General features: G+C 39.9%; 1 protein-coding gene across 12 annotated transcripts in view; it reads left to right on the top strand.

Annotated features, from left to right (window-relative positions):
* The window catches only part of snap91a (synaptosome associated protein 91a), a 225,365-nt gene that overhangs the window by 111,045 nt on the left and 101,295 nt on the right, over positions 1-13,025 (top strand). The window lies entirely within an intron of this gene.

Genomic DNA, 13,025 nt, shown 5'->3' with positions numbered 1-13,025 from the left:
CCACTTTTTGCAACACCGATTTTGGCTGGTGTTAAAATAAATGGAAACTAAGTATGAATTAACAGGCAAATAACAGCCTGTGCAAACTACAAATTGTGTGGAATAGTGGATACAACAAACACTATCTTGTGAGATCACAAGCCTTTGTACCACATCTGTTTTTTCAACTTGCTTTCCAGAATGCAAGATCTTGCCCTTTCCTTAGTTTGGATTTCATCCTGGAGTCACCTGCCGTGGCTCCACTTCATCAGAATCTCCTGAAGACAGTTGTCACTCTGTCACCTGCAGTAACTCATTAGCTAGGTTCACAATAATCTTGACAATGCTTAATCAATGCTTTCTGATTCTACAACTATGAAAGAGCTATCACAGGTACAGCAGATTGAAGGTCTTTCTGAGCTCATCATTATATGCTCCCACAAAAAAAAGTTGTTACAAACCTTCTGCAATTAGCATTATTTAATTTGCATATTTAAAAACTTTGAGAAACAATTGATCACAAGGAATATATCCTTGAGAACTTAATCTGTCATGGGACAAGTCAAAATTTTGCTGTGACTATAAATATTACAAAGCTGTTTGGTTTTGTTTAAAACATAAACAGTGGAATTATTAAATAATGCTACTGAAGCATCAATTTGTTACTGTGCAGACTGGAACCATACATGGGTGAGTTCCATTCTGCTTAGTTTCTTATCAGAATTGAGTTGAAAGCTCTGCTTCCCTGGGAAAGAAATGAAATTTGAACCAAATATTATTATTAATAAGGTTACTGCCACGTGCCTTTTACCCTTTTGAAATGGAAAAGTGATGCTGGAATTAAAATTCATGTTCAGCAAACTGAGCGGATTGTTGCCATTGGAGAATGCTATTCAATTAAAATTGAAAAATTCTAAGGTGTGGGTTTTTGAGCTAACAAATAACAAAGTATCCCCTCTGAGTATAAAGCCTGTGGTCTGGATGGCTCATCAGCTTAGCATCCATGTTGTGATAAATAATGGAGTCGTAGTAAGCAGGGGATGACAAATAAGTAGAGAAAAATAAACTGATAGTGAATAGCCAGAGTTTATTTTGAAAGGGAAAGTCTTGCTTGGTCAACCTTCTTAAAATTATTAATGTAATAGTGTATTCAATGGTAATATAATCTGCGCAGTTTATCTTGGTTTTTTTTAAAAGTTACTTTGATACAGTGCTCCATATGAATACAGTTGATGAATGTGTTGTGGTAGAATAAATGGTTAGCTAGCTTCATAACAAAAAGCAGAGTGTGACAGGTGAGGACAATTCTGTAAGTGGGCATTAGTGTTCCTCTGTGCTCTCACCACTGCCATTCAAATTTACCTGAACAATTTGGATTCTGGGTCCAGAACTGGCAGATGATACCAAATTTGTATGTGTCACAGGGACAGGATGGTCAACACAGGAGGTTTGCAACAAATTACAGGGAAAAATTAATAATTTTGGAAGAATGCGTAAGGAATTATCAAATTAAGCTCAACACAAAGTAAAGCATTTTGGTAAGAATAAGCAAGTCTCATTACTTGGAAGGTGCAAAGCTGGGTGAGTTTGAGGAACAAGGGGTCTGGGTACAAATTTTTAGATGGCTGAAATTTGTACCTAAACTTAGCAAGGCCACAAAACAGAGTACATCTAACAATAGGCTTATTTTCTAGAAGGATACAATGAAAAGTCTGGAAATTATTCTAAACCTGTATCAAACCTGTTCCAACTGGAATTTCAGTGCTACCTCCAGTTTCTGGTTGATGTTACAAAAGGCACTCTTCTCAGTCCTGATGAAGGGCTTATGCCCGAAACGTCGAATTTCCTATTCCTTGGATGCTGCCTAACCTGTTGTGCTTTAACCAGCAACACATTTTCAACTGTGATCTCCAGCATCTGCAGACCTCATTTTTTACCCGTTACAAAAGGCATGTTGAGTTACTTGAGGGTTTGGGGAAGATTTGCAGGGATCCAGAAAAGATTGTCAGGCTGAGATTTGTTTTGGGTTCTGATAGGAATGGATAGAGCAAGAACGTTCCTACTGCGGGAGAGAGCAAAACTAAAGGTCGATGATATAAGATAGTCATAAAATAATAGGAAATGCAGAAAAACACTCTCTGCCCATGCCTTTGATTAATGTCGAAGGATATATATGATAAGCTTATAAGAAAAAAGGGGAGCAGAAGGTTTGGCAAATCAAATGAGGAATGATGGAAGGACGTTCGAGTGAAATATAAATTTTAGCATGAGTAGTTTGAGTAGAGTATCTTTTTTAGCTATACAGTATGTCCTATTTAATTATGTTTTCTTGTCTACCTAAATCTAAGTTAATAACTACAAATACTGTGAACAAAATTTGTATTAGAGCCACAAGATTGAAATTATGTTTGAGTTCCTGTAACATTTATATTGCAAACGTGCATCAAGCTGGGAACATAGAAGTAAAAACATTTCAAGATGCCAATAGAATAAGTTATGACTGAGAACTTTATTATTTGTAACAATTTCCAATTCAAAACCTTGTACAAAAGTATAAAATTGCACCTTTGTCATAAACATAGATTTTTAAAATGTTGAGATTACTGAGATACAGTATTTTTTTCAAATTTAAAAATGGAATAACTTAGTTTTTATCAAGTGAATGTTGAAATTTTACTTTTCTTTTATGGCTGCCATGGGATCTTAGTGAAGGGTAAGTTTTTAAGAGTTTATGTACATGAGAGTAGTATAAAAACGAGGAAGAATATCTGTCAAAACATAAAGCTGGAGATTTTTGCAAGATAAATTCAAGTCACCAGCTTTTCTTTTCAGTTGACTCCAATTTTCTCCCTCTGAAAAATGGAATGAAGTTTCAAATAAAAGCAAAACACTGCAAATGTCAGAAATCTGAAGCAAAAGCTGAAAATGCTGGAAAAACCTAAATCTGACAGCATCTGTGATGACAGAAACTGAATTAATTTTGTTTCTCTGTCCACAGATCTGAGTTTTGTCAGCATTTTCTGTTTCTTTTTGGAATAAATTTTGTTGGCTGTGTTACCAGCTTAGCTTACCTGCTGATTTATAATTTAGTCAACAGCTAAACCTCGTCCAGTCATTACAACAACTGGTTCAGTTCCGTTGTTGAGAACATAGCCAGCAAATGACTATCAGGTCTTCAAGTAGCTCATGGTATTCACTCTCACTTGAAGCAGTTCTTGACCCAGAGGCTGAATAAACTGGGAACACTAAAAAATTGAAAAACATTTAAGTTGTGTTCAGCAATATATTTCATCGCGCTCTAATTAAATGTATCCATGTTTGAATATGAACATGCAGTTTTATACCAAGCAATGCTCAATACTGAGACAGTTAGGGTTTCGACAAAGCAAAGGCTTTATTTTATCAATGTGTACAGGGATGTGCCTTGATGTGTACAAAGATGTTGCCCAAAAACAGTACAAATTATATTTATCAATGTCTCATTGGAAAACTAAACCAGTTCTTGTTGAAATAAACACTTTCCATTGTGTAAGGTTAATTAAACTTCTTCTTTGTCTGTGTCCAGTGACCATGTCCCTTAAAAGTGCAACAGATTTTCATTTTTAGCAATTAGCCCTCTGCATGTTAACAAATTTGTACTTTTGCTTACATCATTGTGATTCTGTTCATGTATCTCCTGTCTGTGCAGTTCTGAATTAAGCTCAAGTTCAAGATTTGTTTCAACTCTTAAATTCTCTCAGGCAAGGGTTACCTTACATGAACCTCCCATGCCCTTTCATATGACCATATAGTTGTTTGTTTAATTTCTGTGTTTCATGGGCACTCATAATGCAATCCAGACAAAATAGGAGCCAAAGTAGATTATTGTGTCTCATGCTTGCTCTGCTATTCCATAAGATCTTTTGTGTTTCAGACTTCTCATTACCATCTCCGTCTGACGAGAATTTACCCACTTCCTCTTTAAACGTATTGTATGATACCTCAGCTCCACTCCTGTGTAAGGCAGAGAGTACTAATATATCTCAACTCTCCAAGAGAAAATAAAATTTTCCTCCTCTTTCACTTCAAAGGGTGACTACTAATTTTAAACCATGCTCCCCTGGTTTTGGGCTGTCCACATCCACCTTATCAAAAATATTCAAAATCTTATACATTTCAATCATGTTACTCCTTACTCTTCAAATCCCACTGGAAACCAGCCTGTCTAACCAATTCGCGGAGGGAAAACCCACTCATTCTAGCTTTTAATCTGGTAAATCTCCTTTGAACCACCTCCAGTACATCATCATCTTGAAGGAAGTAAAAGAAAACTGCTCATAGTATGGACTCACTAGTGGCCTGTATAACTAAAACATTGTTGTTTTTAATAGGAATTGGACAGTTAAGAAAGTACAGCTTTCAGTTAGCCACTTTTGATTATGTTCTGTACCTACCTGCTAATGTTTTGTGACTTATGCACCAGAAAACTTAAATCCCTCTTACCTCAGTTCTGCAGTTGTTATTCATTTAAGTAATCCTTTTTTTATATAATTCTTCCTATAAAAGTGAACAGCTTCATATTTTTACTGTTATCTATCTGCCTTTTTTTTAATCCTCCACTCATCCAGCCTATCTTTTTCCCATCTATCTTTGTGTCTATTGTGAAATTCACCACCTTGCCTTGATTCCCTTCATCCAAGTCAAGGATGCGACTGGAAACATAATTGAAGGTACAAAGAATACCAGATCTAACTAAGCGATTTATTTAATTAATAGTTTCTAAATTATACTACCTAACTTTCTGAAATTTACCATTTCTCATTATGAGTGGAATGTTTCATTAGTTGATAAATGGCTATGAAAAATGAGAAAGCAGCTAAACACATCAGTCCAGATAAATCCTAATTTGATAATGTTACTGCAACTTGGGCAAAGGGTAAGGCCAGATCCCAATATTAACTGGGTGTACAGTTTGTATTGTTGGGAGGGAGTCTGAATTTTGAGCAAAGTGAAGAGAGGTGATAGTTTCCACATTTTTAACACTTACCAAAACTTCAAGCAGTAAATAGAGCTGTAAAGCCAAAAGCACGAGAGTGCTAACAGCTGCACAGCCTATCGGGAAAAGCAGAAGGGCAGACAAAAGACAAAAACACTTATAATTGTCATTATTAACAGAATGTGAAGTGCCTAAATTACAAATGAATACTGAGTTCATCGGTGTATTTTTTTCATATTTTGAATCATTTATTTAATGGACATGTATATTGGTGTTAGCTTAGAATTAAACTGCCTTTTGATTTATATATCATAAATTAATTGAGAAGTATTAATTAAAATGTGATGGAATGGGTTATTCCTCTAGAGTGCACTTTTTGTGGGTGTTCGTCAACATACTGTAGCAGGCAGATTGAGGTCTAGTATGTATATCTATAATGCTGCTGCCAAGCCAGGACATTGAAATTCCCTGGCAGGCATGTATTCTGTGTTGTTGCCATCTTTTCTGCTTTCTCCAAGTGGTGTTCAACATGATGGGGTACCAAGACAACAGCCATGGGAGGACTGTATGTGGTCATCAGCAATGGTTTCCTTTCCCATGTTTGGCCTGATGAAACTTTGTGCTGTGTGGTGTGGAGTTAATGTTGAGGATCCCCAGACCAACTCCTTCCTGACTGTATACTACGCATATCCAGGGATGGTGGTGATGGCATTTAGGATGTTGTCTGTAATTCCATGAATATGATCGTCACAGGGCTGAGGATGTTGTATTTAAATGCATGTAGTTGTCAAACAAGGTACCTCAGATTGAGGTTTGCAAGTACGGTGATGTGGATATCGCAGAGAGATGCAGAGAGGTGGGGCTACCTTCTTGGTAAGAAAGGAAATTAATTTGATTAGCTAAAAACGATTGAGGGTTGGAAAGCGTAAAGTCTATGTGGGTAGAGTTGAGGAATCACAAACGAAAAACACCCTGATGGAAGTTGTGTGCAGGCTTCCTAGCGGTAGTCAGGATGTGGGGCAGAAAATAAATCAAGATAGAAAGGCATTGTCACATGAATAATGGGGCTTCAATATGCAAGTAGACTAGGAAAACCAGTTTGGTAGTGGATCGCGAAAAATAATTTGTGGAGTGTCTAAGAAATGGTTTCTTGGAATAGCTTGTGGTAGAGTGCATTAGCAACAGACAATTCTAGATTTCATTATATGTAATGAGGCAGACTTGATTATGGAGCTTAAGGTGAAGGAATCCCTCGAGGACAGTGACTGTAATATAGAGTCAGAGATGTACAGCATGGAAACAGACTCTTCAGTCCAACACTTCCATTTTGACTAGATATCCCAACCCAATCTAGTCCCACCTGCCGGCACCCGGCCCATATCCCTTTAAACCCTTCCTATTCATGTACCCATCCAAATGCCTCTTAAATGTTGCATTTGTACCAGCTTCCACCACTTCCTCTGGCAGCTCATTCCATACAAGTACCACCCTCCGTGTGAAAAAGTTGCCCCTTGGGTCTCTTTATATTTTTCCCATCTCACCCTAAACCTATGCCCTCTAGTTCTGGACTCCCCGACCCCAAGGAAAAGACTTTGTCTATTTACCCTATCCATGCTCCTCATAATTTTGTAAACCTCGATAAGGTCACCCCTAAGCCTCAGACGCTCCAGGGAAAACAGCCCCAGCCTGTTCAGCCTCTCCCTATAGCTCAAATCCTCCAACCCTGGCAACATCCTTGTAAATCTTTTCTGAACCCTTTCAAGTTTCACAACATCTTTCCGTTAGGAAGGAGACCGGAATTGCACGCAGTATTCCAACAGTGGCCTAACCAATGTCCTATAAAGCCACAGCAAGGCTTCCCAGCTCCTGTACTCAATACTCTGACCAATAAAGGAAAGCATATCAAACGCCTTCTTCACTAACCTATCTACCTGTGACTCCACTTTCAAGGAGCTATGAACCTACACTCCAAGGTCTCTTTGTTCAGCAACACTCCCTAGGACCTTATCATTAGGTGTATAAGTCCTCCTAATATTTGTTTTCCCAAAATGCAGCAGCTCACATTTATCTAAATTAAACTCCATCTGCCACCTCTCCACCCATTGGCCCATCTGGTCAAGATCCTGTTGTAATCTGAGGTAACCCTCTTCGCTGTCCACTACACCTCCAATTTTGGTGTCATCTGCAAACTTATTAACTGTACCTCATGTTCTCATCCAAATCATTTATGTAAATGATAAAAAGTAGAGGACCCAGCACCCAGTAGCACTCCACTGGTCACAGGCCTCTAGTCTGAAAAACAACCCTCCACCACCACCACCACCATCTGTCTTTTACCTTTGAGCCAGTTCTGTATCCAAATGGCTCGTTCTCCGTGCATTCAATGAGATCTAACCTTGCTAATCAATTGAGTAAAAGTAATTACAAAGACATATGGGCAATCCTCCCCAAGGAAGAAGAACCATATTAAGGGAGTATGAGACAACCATGGCTGTCGAGGGAAGTCAGGGACCACACAAAAGTAAAACAAAAACTTTACAATGTGGTGAAGTTTGGGAAACTAGAGGATTGAGAAGCCTTTAAAACCAGCACAGGATAACTCAAAATGCAATAATTGGGGAGAAAACAAACTATTAGAGAAGGTAGTAATATTAAAGAAGATTGCAAGAGTTTTTTAGATAATCTAAAGGTAAGATGGGCATGATTGGACACTACCACTGGAAAATGAGGCTAGAGAAGTAGTAATGGAACAAAGAGATGATGGAGGAACTAAATAGGTACTTTGTATCAGTTTTCACAGTGGAGGACACACCAGCAGTGTACCAGAAATTAAAGATTCTGGGTAGATGTGAGTGTATTCGCCATCATTCAGTAACTGGTGCTAGGGAACCTAAAAGGTCTGAAGATCGATAAAACACCCCGACCATCCAGAATACTGAAGGAATCCCTAGGGGGCAGTGACTTTAATATCTCTGCATCAACTCAGCAGATTGAGCTGGCGAAGTTGGAATTAAATGGAACAGTGTTACAGTTGAGTAAAAGTAACTACAACGACATGGGGGAAATCCATCCCAAGGAATAGCAGCCATATAAAGGGAAGTTGTAGAAGCATGAGTGGTGATCTTTTGAAAATCAATGGAGTCGGTAAGAATCACAGAGGACTGGAAAATGGCTAATGTTTAAGTAGGGAGGGAGGCAGAAGACAAAAATATTACAGGCCAGTTAGCCTGACCTCAGTTATTGATCTTTGAAATCTTTATTAAGGATAAGATTGCAGCATACTTGGAAGTGTGTGGTAAAATATGGCTGAGTCAGCACAGCTTCATCAAGGGGAGGTTATGCCTGACAAATCTCAGAATTATTTAAGGAGGTAACCAGCAAGTTATGGAAAGGAGAGCTAGTGCATGGATCTATTTGGATTTCTGGAAGGCCTTTGACAAAGTGCCTTACAAGAGGTTGCTAAGTATGATAAAGGCCAATGATATGAGGAGCACGATAGTGGCATGGGTAAAGAATTGGCTGACCGGTAGAGATGGGGAATAAGGATAAAAGGGTCTTTTTCAGGAAAGCAGCCAGTGTATAGTGGAGTTCTGCAGAGATTCATGTTAGGACCAGACTCATTCATGTTATACATTAATGAAACTGAATGTATAGTTGCAAGTTCTGCAGATGACACAAAGATAGATGGAAGAAAAGGTAATGGATAAAAGGTGACTGGACAGAAGGAATACATTGTGGGGAAGAGTTAAGCTATTCACTTCGGTAGGAAGAGGCATAAACTCTTTTCTAAGTGTGGAAGAGGTTTGGAAATCTGAAGCACAAAGAGACTTGGGAGTCCTTGTTCGGGTATCTCTTAAGGTTAATATGCATGTTGGTAGTGCTGAAGCCAAATGCAGTGTTAACAATCCTATCAAGGGGGGCTAGAATACAAGAACAGAAATGTACTGCTGAAGCTGTATAAGGCTCAGGTCAGACTGCATTTGAAATATTGTGAGCAGTTTTGGGCTCTGTGTTTAAGGATATATATGCTGGAGCTGGAGGGGGTCCAGAGGGCGTTTACAGGAAATGATCCCAGGGATGAAGGGCTTGTCTTGTGAGGATTTTGAATCTGCATTTGATGAGATAGGAAAGTTTTGGGGGATGGAATCTGATTAAACCTTAGAGAATATTGAGAGCCTAAATAGAGGGGACGTGGAAAGGTGCTTCCACAAGTAAGAGAGACCCTAAGACATGAGCCATAGCCTATGAGTGAAGGGACAGCCCTTTAGAAGTAAGATGAGGAATTTCTTCAAGCAAACAGTATTTAATCTTTGGCACTCATTGCTACAGAAGGCTATAGAGGCTGAGTTATTGAATGTATTTCAGACAGAGGTTTGTAAATTGTAAGGGGGGGGTCTTGGGTTACAGGGAGAAATCATGAGAATAGATTTGAGAAACCTATCAGCCATGATTGAATGGCAGAGCAGATGATTAGCTGATGACCTAATTCTGCTCCTGTTTCTTATAGTCTTGTGTTAGGTATTGCTGGACAAGTTTGAGTGACAACTCTCCAAATTTGGTACTAACCCCTGATGACCGTAAGGAGGATTTTGCAAGGTCAACAGGGCTGTTCTTGCTGTTTTATCTTCTGCGGTACCTCGGTCAGTGTCAATCACAATCAGTTATAACCCGTGTGAAAGGTTCTTCATATGCGGGAATTGATAACAAAGGTGCTGGTTTTATTACCGCCTGTGGCTTATCTACTATTTGGCATGCATGACACGTACGGCCAACATTAACCACATCCTTGTGCATTCCAGGCCAATAAAAATGTTTTTGTACCTTAGCCTGAGTCTTTCATACCCCTCGGTTAACTTCTACAGGTAGTTCATATGCTACCCATAACACCACCTGTCTGGTATGCTACCGGCAACACAATCTGGTGCACTTAAGCCTATTTCTCCTCTGCTCTAACCTGCCATGGTCTCCATTTCCGTCTTGGGATGCTAACTTTCAGATAACATTCAGGAGTATTCTTTGTCTCCTTTTCGGAGTACGCATCCACATATACAGAGGAACCTCAATTATCTGAACGTGCTGGGTGGGCAGTATTTCGTTTGGCTGGTTGATTATTCGGTTAATCGATTCGGTGCCTTTCCTGTAGGGCTCGGGAATTTTCTATTAAGTCTGCTCCCTGTTCAAGACTGCAGCACACGGCACTCAAGGCCCCACCCCCCTGCTTGCCTCCAATCCTGTCCAACACCGCTTCCCAACCCCGTCCAATACCGCCCCCAAAACCCCAATCAACACCCCCCCCCCCCCCAACAACCCATCCAGCACCGCCCCCTAGCTACCCTCACCTACCATCCGACCCCAGTCTGCCCCCCTGCCCATGGCCACTCCCTCCCCCTCCAGGGTAGCCGGAATGGACACCAACAGTAAGACTGCTGCTACCTTTCTGGGGTAAGTCTCCTATTAGTGCATGGACATGCACACAGACTGCCCCACACACACCTTTTTAACTGCAACTTTCTGACAAGTTCCATCTCTGCCGCGTATGGGGACCATGTTAGACAGAATATCTGGGGAAAGGGGTTTCAGGGTTCACCCCGATGTAGAACTCCAGAGAAAGTGTGGGAAGAGGGAGAATGGGCTGGAGGTCAATCATTTGGAGATGATATCCTCCATATCCAGGACTGTTCTTGATTAAAGATTTTTGTTTACACTGATTAAAAACAGATGCGATCAGGGTTGGGACCTCTACCTCCTTCGGATAATCGAGGTTCCTCTGTATATCTTTCATCACCTTGTCTTGTTGTTGCAAGTCCCTTAGTCTTTCAGGACTAAACAGTTCTATCTGACCCTCTGCCTGTTTGTTTTTCCTGTACTATTACGCCAAACAGGTTATCTGCTAACTAAACCTCAACTCCTTCATGTCTTTTTTTTTAGTTTTTGCTTCATGCTGTGACTTATGATAGCGGGATCTGGTTATTACACAGTCTGGGAAAATACCAAGAAATTTCTGTTTTAACTCTGTTTCTTGGTCTTCCTTGGGCTTCTCCACAACAAGGGGGTGTCACTCCCACCGTGGATCCTGCCAAACCATTCCTAAGAACAAACTGAATTCCTGGAACTGACACTCTGTCAATCACTCTCACTGTGACTTGCCCAGTCTTGAATCTTACATAGGGAAATGCTAAATTTTTGTCCATCTATCCCACAAATTACCACACTGTCGGTTAACCGTTCAGAAAGAGTGCATATTCGCTCATCTGTTACCATCAGCGACTGGTTAGGTCCTTCATCTCTCAAAATTATAACTTCTCCCCCTGTTCCTTCTGAATAAACTTTACCCACAGAGACAAATTCTTTGTAGAGATCAGGTACTAAATCTATATCCAGCCCCTGCCTAGACTCTGCACTCTCTGGCAGCTTTTCTTGGGTCTCCTTTACAACCTTCACTAATGCCAGTGGCTTAGCTTCTTTTACCACATCTTTCCCCACAGTGCCTTTCTTTAACAACCAGCACTGTGACTTTACGTGTCCCACTTTCTGGCAGTGAAAACACCTTTTCCTAGTGCCCTTCTGAAACCACCAGCACTGTAACTTTGTGTCCCACTCCATTATGTGAAACACTTGAGACCTTTAACCTCCTCTCCAGCCTCTTGGGTTTCTTTTTTAACCTGTGGTAAATTCTTACCAGTGTTCTGTACTTTGGGTTTCATTATATAGGATCACCCTTTTTCCCAACTTCTATCCCTCACAGGAAGAAATTCTGGCCGGTAGCTGTTTATGCACCAAAATCTTCTAGTTCTGCTGCCATTCTCACTCTCTGTTCCTCCACATGAATTCTTACCATCTCTGGAAGTGAGTTTTTTAAACTCCTTCAGCAGAATAATCTTTCGTCGTGCCTCAAGGTCTTATCTATTTTTTGAGCGCACACCCACCTATCAAAATGACTGTTTAATTCTTTCGAACTCAACATAAATCTGACCCCATTCCTTCCTTATGTTTCTGAACCGTTGTCGATGTTCTTCTGGTACCAATTCAAACACACTTAAAATAGCCTGTTTTCCTCTTCATGTTGTGTTGACTCCTCATCTGACAGCACAGCAAATACCTCACTAGCTCTGCCTATCAGTTTAGTCTGCACTAGCATTACCCGTAAATCCTTGGACCACTCCATTTGCTCGGCAGTTTTGCAAATGAAATAAAGAAGGCTTCAACATCTGCCACATGTTGATGAGCAAGAGTTTTAACATTTGTATATACTATTACCTTCTCTTTTAATCTCCATCCTGTTAATCTGGCTTTGTTGATTAAGTCACAACTTCTCAAGTTCAAAGTTTGTCTTTTGTCTCACCCTTTCTTCTCTCTTTGCTCAGCTGAGAGCCTCTCTCTTCCCCTCTCCCTCTTGCCCACTCATTTTTTTTTTCCCCCTCTCTCTCCCTTTTCCCCTTCCCTCTCCCCTTCCCCTTCTCTTTCCCCATTCCCTCTTAGTTTATCTTCTAACTCCATTTTCTTGATTTTAACTGCAGTTTTTCTACCTCTATTGTACTTGTCTGTTTCTCTGACACACTTAAGTGTTTGAGTAACTCTTACAATTTCAGCTTTACTTTTGTCCTTGATTAAACATGAATCCAACATCTTTGTTAATTCTAAAAGTATGGCCTTTTTCTTACATGCTAAACTTTCTTGGCAATTTGGAGAATCATCTTCAAGAGCCATTTCTTTCCCATTTAATTTAATCAATCACAGATCACCGAAATTAACAAATTGCCTCACCTACGTTTTATTTAAAGATCTAGGACGCTCACCTGTAAGTGTTAAATCTGCTGGAATTATTTGTACCCCAAATCTATTCAAATCTATCTCAATCTGTTCAAATCTCAGTTTAAAGCCCCCAAACAGTTACAACATGGGGGTAAACCCCACTGCTAATTTAACCCAGCACCCCGAAAAGATTTACCCCACACTGGAGTCTATGAAAATTTGAAAGGCCAAGTATTCCCAAAGGTCACTATTTAAAGTAAACGATAACTTTTTTTCAAAACTCTAACAGAATAATTAACTAACAGCTACTTGCAACTCC

This window comes from Hemiscyllium ocellatum, chromosome 3, assembly GCF_020745735.1.
Source record: "Hemiscyllium ocellatum isolate sHemOce1 chromosome 3, sHemOce1.pat.X.cur, whole genome shotgun sequence".
Taxonomy (NCBI): Eukaryota; Metazoa; Chordata; class Chondrichthyes; order Orectolobiformes; family Hemiscylliidae; genus Hemiscyllium; species Hemiscyllium ocellatum.
Note: the sequence above shows the minus strand (reverse complement) of the source record. Positions and strands in the feature narration are given on the sequence as shown.